Consider the following 14,315-nt stretch of genomic DNA (forward strand, 5'->3'; position numbering starts at 1 on the left):
CCCTCCAGGGATTGTGACTCCACCACTGCCCTAGGCAGCCTGTGCCAGGGCTGGACAACCCTTTTGATCAGGAAATTTTCCACAATATCCAATCCAAACCTCCTCTGGTGCTACTAGAGGCTGTTTTCTCTTGTCCTGTCCCTTGCTCCCTGGGAGCAGAGCCTGATCTCCACCTGGCTGCTCCTTCCTGTCAGGGAGTTGTGGGGAGTGAGAAGGTTCCCCACTGAGCCTCCTTTTCTCTAGGAAGAGGAGCACCCCCAGCTCCCTCAGCCACTCCTCATCAGACCTCTGTGCCAGACCCTTTGCAGCTCTGCTGCCTTTCCCTGTACGTGTTCCAGCACCTATCTGGTGCCTGTGCCCTCAAACTGCATCCCTAATTTAGACAGGAGTGGAAGTGCTTTGCACAAGGGCCATAACTCTGCTCAGTGTACTTCATTACCTCTGCAGACACCCACATCACCCAAGGGGCAGCCCAGGATATTTTGCACATCAGATGCTGTGGTGGGAGGCCCCAGGGTATGCAGAAAAAGAGGAGGCTCCCACCCAGCAGCAATCCCCAGATTTGTGGCTGTGACGCTGCTCTGATTTGCCTGTGGGAGCCCAAAAAAGCAGAGATAGAAAGGAAGGAGGTGCAGGCAGCAAAGCAGAGAAGAATGGAGCTGAGGTCAACTGAGCATCACCCAGAATATGAGATTTGACAGTCCTGGCTTTAGCAAGATGATCCAGTCCCAGGAGGCAGCTGTAGGCATCCTCATTTTTCATCTTGCAGGGAGGAAGCCAAAGTCAGAAGGGAAATGGTTGGTCCAAGCCAAAAATAGAACCTGAAGCACCTGACTTCAACGCCTCTGCTTCAACTGCTAGTTACTGTATTTCCCTGACATTTTCCTACATCCAAGCTCAAGTCATTGCTTTACAGACTGTATACAAGAATTTTTGTCTCCTTTCCAATCTGTAGTTGCCTAGGGAGACAGTATGGCACCAGGAGAAGAGTAAGATGAGAAGGTGCCTATTGAATCAGGCTTGGGCTCCAACAGGACTTCTCACTTCTCCATCCAGCTCCACCCCTGATTTGCCAGCTCACTCAGTCCCTATCCTTAGGTCCAAGTCTCTTTCCTTATCCAAAAGGTGGCAGAGCAATGATGGTGACCTCCATTTGTGAGACTAACAAGAAGCATTATATGCATTTGGTAAGGAGGAGTATAAATTTAAAGAAGTTCTGAAAAAAAAATCCTCTTTAATATTTTCAGGTGCTTTGGGGTAGGATTTCAAATCAGGAATTGCTTCGAAGTTAAACCTCATTTTTGATCAATTGTAAAATTTTATGCTTGATTTTATATACACTAATTTGTTATCAATACAAATAACTTCTACGTAAATGTTTAAATTACAGCCCTGTTCTACATGACAAAGAAGGTCAGCAGGTCTGGGGTTATATTTTGCCTGCAAAAAGTATGTGGCTCTGGGAGGAGAATCAAGCCCCTCTTGCCCTTCCCTTCTTTTATCAAGTCCAATGAAGCTAGAAAAAAGTTTCACAGCTCTTGCAGTCATTTCCCTGAATCATTTTGACAAATCTGCCTCTCTGCTAAACTTTCTCTGGGGAATTTCCAGCAGTGATGTGGCTGAAGTGCCTGTAGACTTGAATTTGTGTCTTCTATCAAGTGCTCTCCCACAAAGCTGTCCCTCAGCTTGTATTGTACCTGCTTGTCACAAAGCTTCAGGATGACTATAAATGTTGAAATGCCATCACCCCACAGACACTACTATTTCCCAATTACCATTTCTTTATTCACAGGGGCTTACATGCAGGCAAAGAACCCCTCACTGATGTCCCAGACATGGGAGAGCACAGGAGACACTTAAGTTTCAGCCTATGGAGATGTGTGGATGTGTTAATTTTACACAGGTGAGCAGAATAATGACTTTAATTAAACCATTATGTGTAGAGAGCTGGTATGTAATCTGACATCTCTGGGCTATCACATTTGCCTGATAATACTCTCTACTCTACATGTTTTCTATGATATGATATATATCTTGTTTTGAAAAGTGGCTTCTCACAGATAGGCAAAACTGTCTCCACTTGACTGATCCATTACTGGGATTTGACAAGTATTTGCATTAGCTGTTGGGATCTCTAAAAAATTTCACTGCTGTTTTCTTTTAAATTACTCTGACAAACAGAAGCATCACACAGACAATGTAACATAAAAACCAAGGGAATACTGATGCCTGCATCTAGGGAAACAAAAAGAGCAAACATTTTGTGTTTTGCTGTTATCTATAGTGTTTAAATAAAGACAGCCAAAATGTTGAAGTACCTTTCCATTTTATTCACCAGCATCAGAGATAAAGCACTTCTCTGTAAAGAGCTGATGAGACACTCAACTTGTCACATAGCAATGCCCACCCTAATGCCCCAATCCTTCACTTGTTCCCCAAAGACAGCAACATTTGAAAGATGACAGTTCACAGAAAGGCCACATGAAGGGGTGGCACCAAGACCCCAGGTGCCAACAAGGGTCATGAATTGAATCCCTTCATTCTTTTCCCTACCACAAGCCTAGAAATCCCTGTCTCTGTACTGTGGGAACTGAGTGGTGGCAGAAACTGTATTTGAAAATATTGCACAACTTCATTACTGTCAACTTTCAGTTCTGTGATTTCCAGCACCTCAAAGTTGCAGCTGCAATGACAGCCTCAGCTCCTACTGTTCAGTCAGGCTGACACTATAAAGAGCCTTCTGCATCTGGGGGCAGAACACAAAATTCCAGCATTGGTGGGAGGAACAAGATTAAAGCAGTGATCTGAAGAAAAGCTGTTTTTTCCTTTGATTACAGAGCTGCTGAAAGACCTTCTTATCTTGACGATCAGTGGCTGCTTTAGGCCTTACTCATTCTAGGCCAAGACTAAAGTTCAGAAACTTCTTATAGACAGTCTTTAAATTAAAATTAAGATTTTGCATGGTTGCAATGACTCAGCCAAGTGGCAACATGATTTCAGGCATTTATCTGACCCAGAGCCACCACAAAGCCTCTAATATCCAGCAGATTCTGTTGTGTCTAGATAGGTGAGAGAAACCTCTCATCTTCAGACATTTATATCCAAACCAGCTGTCTAGGCTTTCTATGTAATGAGTGCACAGAAACAGGCATTGGGGTAGAATTCCCCTTATTGTACTGCAGGCACGTAAAATGGATGAATTGCTCTCTAATGATGCTCTCCTCCATCCATGAATTATAGAGATTTTTGAGAACTAGCCAAATGAGATGTTTAAAGTTAAGTGATGAGAATCCCACTCATCTCCCTTCCAGGAACACTCAGCACAGCTGATGGATCTTATTTGGGTACACACAGCTCAGAGGTGTGTGCTGGTTGCACTCTTGTCTGGAGGCCTCACTTTGTTCTGTTTCACTGGAAGAAATGAGGCTTTTGGCCAGGACTCAGCATGGGCAAGGTCTGGCTCCAAGACCCTTTAGGGGAACACACATGGCTTGTGCAGTGTGCTGGAAAGTGCTTTGGGAAAGGCTTTCTACAGCTGACTTCTGTGAGTTCCTGTCTATTTCTTAACATAAAAGGAAGTGTGGGTAGAAATATGTTGAAGGATCATGGCAGTTCTCATTAATTATGAAGATCAAGAGGAGCTCTTACTGCTTTTTTAGTGTGTTTCCTATACTGAAATTAGTGCATTAGCTGTTACTTAAACTCCCACCATCAGTATAATTTAATCATTAACACAGCCTAGTTCCTGTTGTTCCACATTTTGAAAGTAAACTACCTTGCTGCAGTAGCAGTGATTCCAAGGAATGTGGGGCAGCACTTCACACAAAAATAAAACAACAAGATGGATCATGCTGCACAATTGAAGAATTACTGCCATTTTCCTGTTTCCTGCCCATGAGCCCAAAGGCAAGTGGATGTTCAGAGAAATTCAGCATCCATTAAGTGGAGGCCTTCTGAAATTCTGTGTTTGTCCAAATACCCTATGCAAGTTCACACTGGCAGTGGAGAACCTGGAATATCTCTTTTATTAAGTCAGTAGATTATTGTCAGTCTTTCATCTGAGGATGAAGCTTCTCTTTACAGATGAAGTAAATGAGTCATAGAGAGAAGAAATAATATCTGTGAACATAGCTGTTCATTCAGCTGAAACAGAAATGTGTTGGTTGACATCTGCATTTCAGAGTCAAACATCTACAACTAAGCATTACTGAAAAAAAGCAATACAGGAGGATCAGAGCATGGAGAGACTGAAGGGAGATTTGGCAGTAATGAGCATAACATCTTATTCATGGGTGGCAGGGAACAACACAGCAAAAAAACAGAGGTTAAGTAGTGAACAAACCATTCCAGCACAGTACCACATATTTATTTTCCCTGTTATGTTTGTTTTCCCTATCCCCACATTGCAAAAAAACCCACATTGCTATATGTAAAGACCAGTTTCTGTCACTGGTAGATCTAGAAGTACATAAGCAGATCAATCTGGGCAGCAGATGAAAAGAAAGTAGAACTTTGTTGGAACCACTCCATCATTGCCCTAAAGGCCCTAAACCTTGTTGCTCGTCTAAATCAAGACTAAAGAGCACACTGTCCTTTACTTAGTTCATTTTCAAAGGTCAGGGCAACTGCCAATTGCACTTACCTGGGCTGGCCTAGAGATAAAAGAGACTTGCAAGCCTCCTGACCTCAAAGGTGAGCAAAAACCACCTTATTTTGTAGACTTGGAATCAAATTTGAGAGGGATAAGTTTATTGTTCAAGGGGCCCTCGAACACACAGAATCCAGGTAACCAGATCCTGGGCATGATCATGTTCTTCATCCAGTTCATGCACTTCTCTTTATATACATTTAATCCAGAGAAGAAAGCCAGCCTTAGGGCTCCCAGTGTGGTTCCTACAGTCTATTTATTAGGGGAAGCATAGCCTATTTTATAAACCTCTGATAATTCCCTGTATAGTTCCATGTGTCCTCCAAAAAGCAGGGAGACAAAGATCCACCATAATGGGGCAACTCTGCATTTTCCCAGTTGTCAAAGCATCACGGGCATGCCTGCAAACTGTCCAAGCTCAGTCTCAGTGCATTGCAAATCAAAATTCCTTCTAGATCAATATTTTTCATTGGATGTCAAAAAATTATTCCCCTCTATATAGCTCTTCTTGTTGTCACCAGGGGTGTCAAGATTTATTTTGTTCTCTGACCTCATTAAATTCTGTACAAAATCCTCATCAAATTCTCAGCCTCAAGTTCTGTAACAAACTGGAGCCAGCCTGTACTTTGTGAGAAAAAAGAAAAAAGCTGTTTATTTCCATGTTGTTTGGGCCTTGCCACAAAGACTGTTTTAAACCCAAAAGAAGCACCAGATGTTTTCTAGCAGAGCTACAGAATGTACTGTGAGAGGCAGGAGAATCCTGTTTCCTTTTCATGAACTGCTGGAGCATGTTAGAGGATCAAAGCTGAGGGACAGGAGCCAGTATGAAAAAGTTTCCTATCTCTGTCCAAGACTTCAAAAAATATTTCAGTACCTACAACCAAAGCTGTGTTTAATGGGGAAGGGGAGGGAAATGAGGCTTCAATTTTGACACTTAAGCCAGGATTTTAAAATGTTATCAGCAGGCAGTGCCTGGACATGGTTTGGATTGCTGCTGTGGCTGTGGGCACTGAAGCATCCAGTTCAGTTTCTCAGCCTTTAATTCACCAGAAAAGCAAAACCATCCTTAAAAAGGCTCTGACACTGTAATTTAACATAGGGAATGCTTTTTTCAGAAGATCCCAAGGCACACAAGGAACAATCTTTGTAACAACTTGCAGATGAGAAAAATTGGAGCATGAAGGCCCACAGTCCCATGCAGGATCACCTCCAGTCCACTGATTCCCAGTCACTAAAGCAGCCAGCTGGTCCCAAACGGGTTTGTGTAGTGGGTGTGATGTAAATCTCACAATAATGAGCTCTGCCAGAGCTGTATGTGAGATATGGAATAGTAGCAATTTTCCTGTGTAAGGCAGGAGGAGTCTGGAAAAGGTAGGAGGCTGTTAACAGTACAACTAACTGCCCTCTGCTTCCTGCCAAAAAATGGATATTTTTAATTAAGGAGAGGTTTCAACCAAAGACCATGTCTGACCTAATTTAAATACCACAGTATCAGGCAGAGCATAAATAAATAAATAAATAAATAAATAAATAAATAAATAAATAAATATATATATATATATATATATATATATATATATATATATTGCCCACAGTAATGGGCAGAGCATAAATACCCAGCCCAAACCCTCAGCACACCATGTCTCAGTACTGATGGAATAGCTGTTATCCTGTCACCCTGATCCCTGCTGTCACTTCTCAGTAAGATGCTAAAAGGTTTAAAGAAAAGGTTTATAAAAAAGAGGTAAGAAATATTATAAGAAAGAGGTAAGAAATTATTATTATAAGAGGTAAGAAATATATAAGAAATATTATTAAAAGGTTTATAAAAGGAGGTCATTTCTTTGTGGAGAAATATTATGTCCTGTGACAGGAGAGTAGCAAGATGCCCCAAATGATCTCACTCACCAACTGGATATTGCTGCAGGGATTGCCAGGAGCTAAGGGCAGCCTTGACTCCCAAAAATCCCAGCCTTACTAAAATAGATGTAGAAAGGCTGAGAAAGCTTGATCTTTTGCCAGGTGTTCATTTTCATTTTAGAATGTTTATTACAGAAAATCCTTTATAACATGGATTTTGGCTGTCAAATGCTGTGATATAACCCAGATCCAGGAACATGCACACACTTCTTCAGTTTCCTGTCAATTTAATTGTATTAATTGCACTACATGAACTACATATGTTCCAGTAAGAAAGAATCACTGTCAAAATGCAGCCAGTGTGATGTTCTGTAGAGCACTGTACAGCAACACATGAGAATTGGATCCTAATCCATTTTTTGGTTTTACTGCTGGTGTAAAATGGAAACTCCCTCCATGTCAACAACTGCTTTCACAACAGCAAAAGAGAAACAATGATACTAACCTGATCTGTAAAGTGCTTTAACTCATCAGAATGAATATGGAAGGCACACATTAAAATGCTAATGCTGCCTTCTCTGTTCCAGCCCTAAGTACTGACAGATGAGCTCAATGTAATATACAACAAATATGAAGTTAATAAGTGAAAAACCCCAAATATAAAGCTAACAAGTGGGAAAATACAATTAAGATAAATTATCCTGTGGAATTCAATGCCAGAATATATTAAAGGTAATTAGCATAGTTATATTGCAGCAGTAACAATGGTAATTCTAATTAAAATTTAAAAGTATGAGACAACTCAACTCTTGAAGAAAAGTAAACTTCTCTGAACAGGTACTGTGATTGTTATATATCACACTTGAGGTTTGTTTCTCTTTCCTTTGAGCCTGTGGTAACAGTGGGCTTCTCAAAGGGGGTGTTTGCCTGAACAGGCATCTGGCCTGTTCCAGTAATTCACCTGTACCTTCCATTTCACATCCTCTGCAATACTTCTAGGAATGTTTGTGGTAACAGAACAGAAACAGCAGGTTACTATCTGAGGTGTTTATTGAAGAAACGAAATAAGAAATTAATAGAACCTTCTTTTTTGTATGCAGAACACAAATATAAATTAAGCCATATAATGCCCATTTAGCATGCTAAGAATAGAGATGAAGATACTTCCAAACTGGGCTCAAAATGTCATGGAAACAGCTGTCCTCCCAACAGACTGAAATTTGTTTATCTATTGTATCCAGGCAAGTTTGGCAGAGAAACCCCCTGCATTCATACCTATGTATCACACCAAAAGCTGTGATTTTTAAGCAGACTACAAATACCAATCCAAAATCCAAACAAATGATTGTACCTTGTTGGGGTTTTTTTGTTTGCAAGTGGGGTATATTTAATAGATTATTAATGTTTTGTGACATCAAGGTCATAAAAAAAAGCCATATTGCACTTCCAGAGAGAATTGCCTAGCAAATGACACACTGCTGTGACTTTCAGGTCCCAATAGTCAGGGAGTCGAAGTCCAACAATTTCCCCACTTAAAATACCTGGCTCATGCAGATCCTTCTTCACAGGGCTGATGTGACTGAAGCCCTGAAGTTGTTTCATGGAACATAAAGAGGATATTAGAGATAACCCCTGTAAACAGCACTTCAAACTTGCAGAGCAGTTTCACTCTCCCTATCCCCACATTGCAAAAAAACCCCATATTGCCATGTTTAAAGGCCAGTTTGTGTCCATGGTAGATCTAGAAGTACATAAGCAGGTCAATCTGGGCAGCAGATGAAAAGAAAGTAGAACCTTGGATTCAGTCCATCATTGCTGCCTTGGGACTGTGCTGTTTTGAGAGGTGCCAAGTGTATGAAAAATCTTGTAAGCCTATATCCCAGAAGCAGATAGAAGAGTGAAATACTTCTCCTGTACCAGTGTGGGCTTGCAGGAGGCAGGCACCATTCCCAACACAGAACAAGACCTGTCCCACAACAATTGTGCCATTTGTTTTCACAGGAAATGTGCCTGGAGCCTGCCAAAGCCAAGGCCTCAGCAAGGACACGGTGCCACCCATCTCTCCTGGAATCCCTGATCTTTGCAATCACTTCCCAACTCCACAACCCACATTTCTGCCACCCATCTCTCCTGGAATCCCTGATCTTTGCAATCACTTCCCAATTCCACAACCCACATTTCTGCCACCCATCTCTCCTGGAATCCCTGATCTTTGCAATCACTTCCCAACTCCACAACCCACATTTGTGCCACCCATCTCTCCTGGAATCCCTGATCTTTGCAATCACTTCCCAACTCCACAACCCACATTTGTGCCACCCATCTCTCCTGGAATCCCTGATCTTTGCAATCACTTCCCAATTCCACAACCCACATTTCTGCCACCCATCTCTCCTGGAATCCCTGATCTCTGCAGCAGCAGTTTGCAAAATCACTTTCCATCTCTACATCCCACAGTTGGCCTGTATGGGCTTGTCTCAGTGACAGATGATTTTGTCACCATTGCCATGAAACTTCATCCAAGCACCCAGTGCTAGGAAGCACATTGTGCTCCCAGCCTGATGAGTTCAACAAGGAATAGCAGCCCAAATTTACAAAAGTCATAAATCCAGGTTTAACTCCACCTACAGGAACTATCTCCAGGAAATCAATTAATCAGCTCCACAGCAAGTGTGCACTCCGTGCTGTGGCTTGCAGGTGCAGTTCCCTAATCAGGATCAGGCCTTTCCCTGTGCTGTATTTTTTGAGGTGCAGTGGGATGTCATTAAGAGACAGCACAAGCTTTTGGTTTCTAAACCTTTCATTTCTTCAATAAAGATCCACTTTGCTGCAGCATAGGATTTTCTAATTATACTCTTCCCTTCTACTCTGTTTTTCAGCTAAAGAAGTCAAATACCTTGCTTACACTGACTGATGTATTGGGGAAATAAAGTCTCCTTCTGGCAGCTACCTTTTCAATCATTCATTTCCATAAAATTCCAGTTCTAATAAATTGATTTATAACCCACAATCTAGACCAGGTGAGGTGTATCTTGTTCCTCTGTACACCTTTCACTTGATGTGCTTGTGTGCACACAACATGCTGTAGCACTGTACCCTGAGGTTATTTTCTATAAGTAATATTTCCATTCTGAAATGAGGTTTACTAAGCACAGTTGTGATTATTACAATGCACTGATACAAGGGAAGTTCATGAGGGGGATTTTGCTGTATTCTGGTTGTATTAGGTCAAACCATCCACTCACAGTTAAGCCCAGTGAAGCTTCTGACAGATAATCTCTACAAACAATCCCATTTTTAAAGCTGCTATAGATGCATTTTACAACAAAGATTGTGTTTGCAGCTCTGCCTTTCTCTGTTCCACTCCAACAATCTCCTACAGTGAAAGAACTCAGTGCAGGTGGCATCAGTGTTTGTATCACCCATCAACAGGAGATCAACCCTGCAAGGCAGAGAAAGCAACAGCAAAAGCCCAGCTCATGTTCACCCTAATGACAATATGGAACATTTTGTGACCTTTCAGCACCTTTATCACCTTATGCCATGGCATTTCAGGAGGTTTTAAAATAGGAATTCACTGATGAGACAAAAAGGGGTGTCTCTGAAGAACAGTATAGTCACAGAGGACTTGAGGAACACAGTTTATTCAGCCCTACTGTATAAACTGGGAAGCACCTTGCCTAAGAGTCCTTCTCTAATGCAGCAATAAACCATATTTTACATTAATAACAACTGAAATATTGAGCAAATGCCTTGAACAACTTTGTTTAATTTAAGAAGTGGATGAAATAACCAAATAATATCCATTGTACGAGTGGAAGAATCTGCATTTCATGTCTAGAGATTAAAACTAATATTCTTCAAAATATAAGACCTTTTTCTGAGCTATTGGTCAGCTTGTATTTAATCAAACCTATACAGTGTCCTACACAAACACCCTGCATGTACAAACATGTAAATACAAGCATATAGACTTGCTTATTAATGTATATATACCCTGCACAAATGTATTTGTTTAAGTCATTAAAGGAGGAAGTCAAATGTGCTCAGTACAGGGAATAAAGGCCAAACCTCTCTCTTCTTGGACAAGGCATTTCAAACTTTCCTGGTTTAGTTTTGCCACATGTATATTGGCAGCATCTTTTTTTCCAGTCAATGTGCCAGCTGGATGAAAGAGGTTTTTAGTCATTCAGGTAAAGTTTCTATCAAAATGTCATTAATAAGCATACATGCAGAACTGGAAAGCTAAATCTCAGAATAGACTTGGAAACAATTATGAAAATATTTCTACCAAACTGACCTGTTCTTAGCTGATATGAGTACTGAATTCAGGGACTCTCTTAGGAGAATTATTAAGGAGGATCCAGAAATGGTGTGGGAATCAGTCTCAAATCTCAGCTCTGGTAGCAGTGTAACAGTCAAAAGAAATACCTACATGAAAAGCTCTGCTTGGCAGCCTGGAAATCTCCAAGACAAATAATGTTTAGGGAATAATAGTTCCTAAAGCCCAGAAAAAAAAACCCCATATTAAATACTTTTGGTATGGGTAAGAAAGTAGTATTTGACATCCCTTCACTTCATCCAGTAAGTCTTCAAAGTAGGAGCTCAAGCACAGTAACCAACAGGGTAAACATTGTTATTTAATATTATTGTTTGCATATCCTGTCTATTAAATCTGAACAAAGTGCCAAAACAAGAGGAGCTGCAAGAAAAATTAAGCTAATGCAAAAGAATCTTGATAAACTCTTGAAACTCATAGAAAAATCAAAGTGTGATTCAGCTATGACAAGAGATTATAAAACTCTACATTCATCTGGACAAATAATAAAAAAAGGTGGGGAAGAGACTGAAAACCAAGCATTAGCCATCAGAAATTTCAGTTCAAACTGAAATGTTTTAATTCCTTAGTTAGAAACTGCTTGAAATAAGGTAATACAAAGTCAGCTGTTCCTCAGTACTGGCTCCAGGCAGCACAGCTCACACTGCAAACAGTCACTGGGCTAAACCCTCTCCTCTCTCCTCTGTTCTCCTTGTCAGCGAGGCCAGAGGCATCAGCAACCACAGCAATAAAAAGCACTGGCAGTGGTTTCCTCCCTTCATGGCTCCAGGAGAACAGCTCATATTTTATTCATGAAAAACGAGGCCTCTGGAGGTCTCAGCAAAAAAAACAGGAAGCAAATATTTCTTGGGGACAGTTGGTCACAGGCTGGCGAGTGTCCAGGACATCGAGGAGGAGGGGCAGGGGTGCAGGGTGGAAGAGTGAAAGCTGCTTTCCCTGCAGCCTTCCTGCCAGGGTAGGAAGGAGGCTCACAAAGGGCAAACTGCACCCAGAATGTCTCCTGTGCTGACCCAGGGGGGAACACACTCAGCTGCTGTCCTGCAGTGGGGATCCTGCAGGAGTCACTGCCTCAGAGGGGCAATCCAAGATGTGCAGTCAGCACAGATGCACTACAGGATGGGATCCCCTCAAGGTTTAGTTAGGAGAGCTTAATATTTACCCCAGACACTTGCACAAGTTTTTGTTTTGAATTCTCTGGGTAATTCCTCTCCCCAGTTTGCCACGCTTCACTCATGTCCCAAAATTACATCACTCTAAAGATTGTTTTGCAAGTGCCTTTAGAATAGAAAAGTGCCTTTCAGAACAGGACCACACCTGAGCCCAGAATAAGCACCTTCATGGAAAAGAGATCTCTTCCCAGACAGACAGACAGACAGACAGCCCTCTTCCATTTCCTTGTGCCCCCAATAACAGACCCCCCCCTTGTTACCAGTAAACAATCCTCTGCAATGCTTTGCTTTCCTGAGATGATGACATGAAGGTGCAGGTGTCCTTTGTCATCTCTGGTTGTGTGCAGAGGTGTGCATCAGTCCCTCACAGATCAAACCCAGCACTGGCTGTGCCTCTCCTCAGGAGCCTTTCCATCACACTGACTGGTTCTGACTTTAATTATTTTGTACAGGACACTAACAAAAACTTTCTGAGATGCCTGAGCTTCCTGTGAGTTCTGGAATCTTAAGGGAAAGAAAGATGCTACTTGTTACTTTCTGACAGATTTCCTAAAAGATGACAGATGCAGAAGAGTTATTTCTTGAAAACTACAGAAGAAATGTAAATGTTTTACATTAACATGGCTCCTCCATTGTTTTAATTACTGCCTAATGAATTTTAGCCCTCAGAATATCTCCCTTGTATGGCTGAGCAAATGAGAAATAAGTCATAGCAGAGCAGTCAGAATGAAAGGAAGAGGAAAAACCAACACAAAAACCCACACACATGAGGAGAGGCAGAAAAATGCACACAGAGATCTGAAGATAGTAACTCCTTTTTTATTTTTGTTATTTTTCTCACATTTTCTATCATGAGCATTTTAAATCAAACCAGACTTGACCCTTACCTTGACCTTTTGCTAAATTCATCCTTTATGCTTTAGGAACTCGATGCCTTGGAATACAGCAGCTCTTCCTTCTGATACTTCTAAATCCATGCTCTGCAGACTTGAATGAATCCGGAGTTCCACAGCCTGGACTGGAAGTTAAATCCTGGACTGTTGATATTGATATTGCATTTCCATCTGTGACATATACAGAATGAGTGCAGATGAATGTTAGGATTTATTCTGTTGCATTCAGCCAACCAAGGTCTCTGATGAAGTCTTGCCCAGCATTTAGGAGACTAGAGGCAGCTGAAATGGGTTGCATAATGTCATGCAGTACCAATTAGGGGCAGTCAGGGGAGAATGTTCCCAGACTGCTAATGCAAGGAATGAGCTCTAGAAAGTACAGATGCTGGATGCACTCTGGCAGGACTGTGCTGTATCATGGCTACATGGTGTCTGACCAAAAGTCAAGCAATACTGGAACATTAAAAAGTACAATTCACTTTATATCAGATTTGTGGCAAATTTCTTTTGAAGTTTCTGGTAAACATAAATCAAGCCAGTCCACATTCCCGTTTTTATGGAAAACAGAGACCAAGTGTTACATCTGAAAACACAAAGAGAGTGGCACACTGGTAAGAGAATGGATGAACCTATATTGCCTACCTCCATTTCAAACTCTTGGATTGCACCAATCAGAGCGCCCAAATCATTCCTCTGGTTCTGCACCAGCTTGGGGCTGAGTCTTCAAGCAGAAAGCTCACAGATCCATCAGGTTCCTTCTTCTTCTTCTTCAGGATCCTTCCCCTTACACAAGGGAGCCCCAGCAAACACTTGCTCTGCAGGATGCTCATTGCAACATCTACATTTGGCAGTGAGTCATGCACACAGCCACTTTCTCAGCTTCCTCAGTGAGAAGGTGAAGGCTGTGTCCTCCCTGGAGGCAAACAGAACCCTGCTGCAGTCACTAATGGTGACATAAGGTCCTGACACAGAGGAGCAAAGGTGATGCTCCAGACCAGCCCCAGCTGCAGGTGCTCCCAGGGAGGCTGCACCAGAAGAAAAGCGTGGCAAGCACAAAAGATCATTCCCCTCTCCTACACGTTCAGCTTCATCAACCCTGTTAGACGCCAACAGCTGCATTTTGGTATCTAGGAAAAAAAGTATGTGTAGAGAATTCACCTGGTTTTGCAGACCAGAGAGGAATTCTAGGAGAAAGTCAAATCTCTTGGATGTCATGGGTGACCTATGTGCCTTTAACCCAGGTTTCCATACTCCCTCTACTGACTAAAGCTGTAACAATGCAGCTGGACTTGGTCTGGACAGTCGTTGCTCTCTATTATGTGCTTAAAGAATGAAAAGAAAGGAACTTTCAGTCACATTTTCAGTCTTAAACATCCAAAGGGCAGAAGAGTAGGACTGGCTGGTCA

General features: G+C 41.8%; 1 protein-coding gene across 1 annotated transcript in view; it reads right to left on the reverse strand.

The window, feature by feature from the left end:
* CLIP2 (CAP-Gly domain containing linker protein 2) overlaps positions 1 to 13,634 on the reverse strand; it is a 99,677-nt gene extending 86,043 nt beyond the window's left edge. The window contains exons 1-2 of the mRNA XM_066563249.1: positions 13,552 to 13,634; positions 12,904 to 13,080 (exon numbers count right to left, since the gene is read on the reverse strand). The gene's annotated coding sequence lies outside the window, so the exon portion shown is untranslated. The remainder of the gene's footprint in view (positions 1 to 12,903; positions 13,081 to 13,551) is intronic.
* Positions 13,635 to 14,315: the final 681 nt, after the last annotated feature.

The sequence above is a fragment of the Molothrus aeneus genome, chromosome 20, assembly GCF_037042795.1.
Source record: "Molothrus aeneus isolate 106 chromosome 20, BPBGC_Maene_1.0, whole genome shotgun sequence".
Classification (NCBI taxonomy): Eukaryota; Metazoa; Chordata; class Aves; order Passeriformes; family Icteridae; genus Molothrus; species Molothrus aeneus.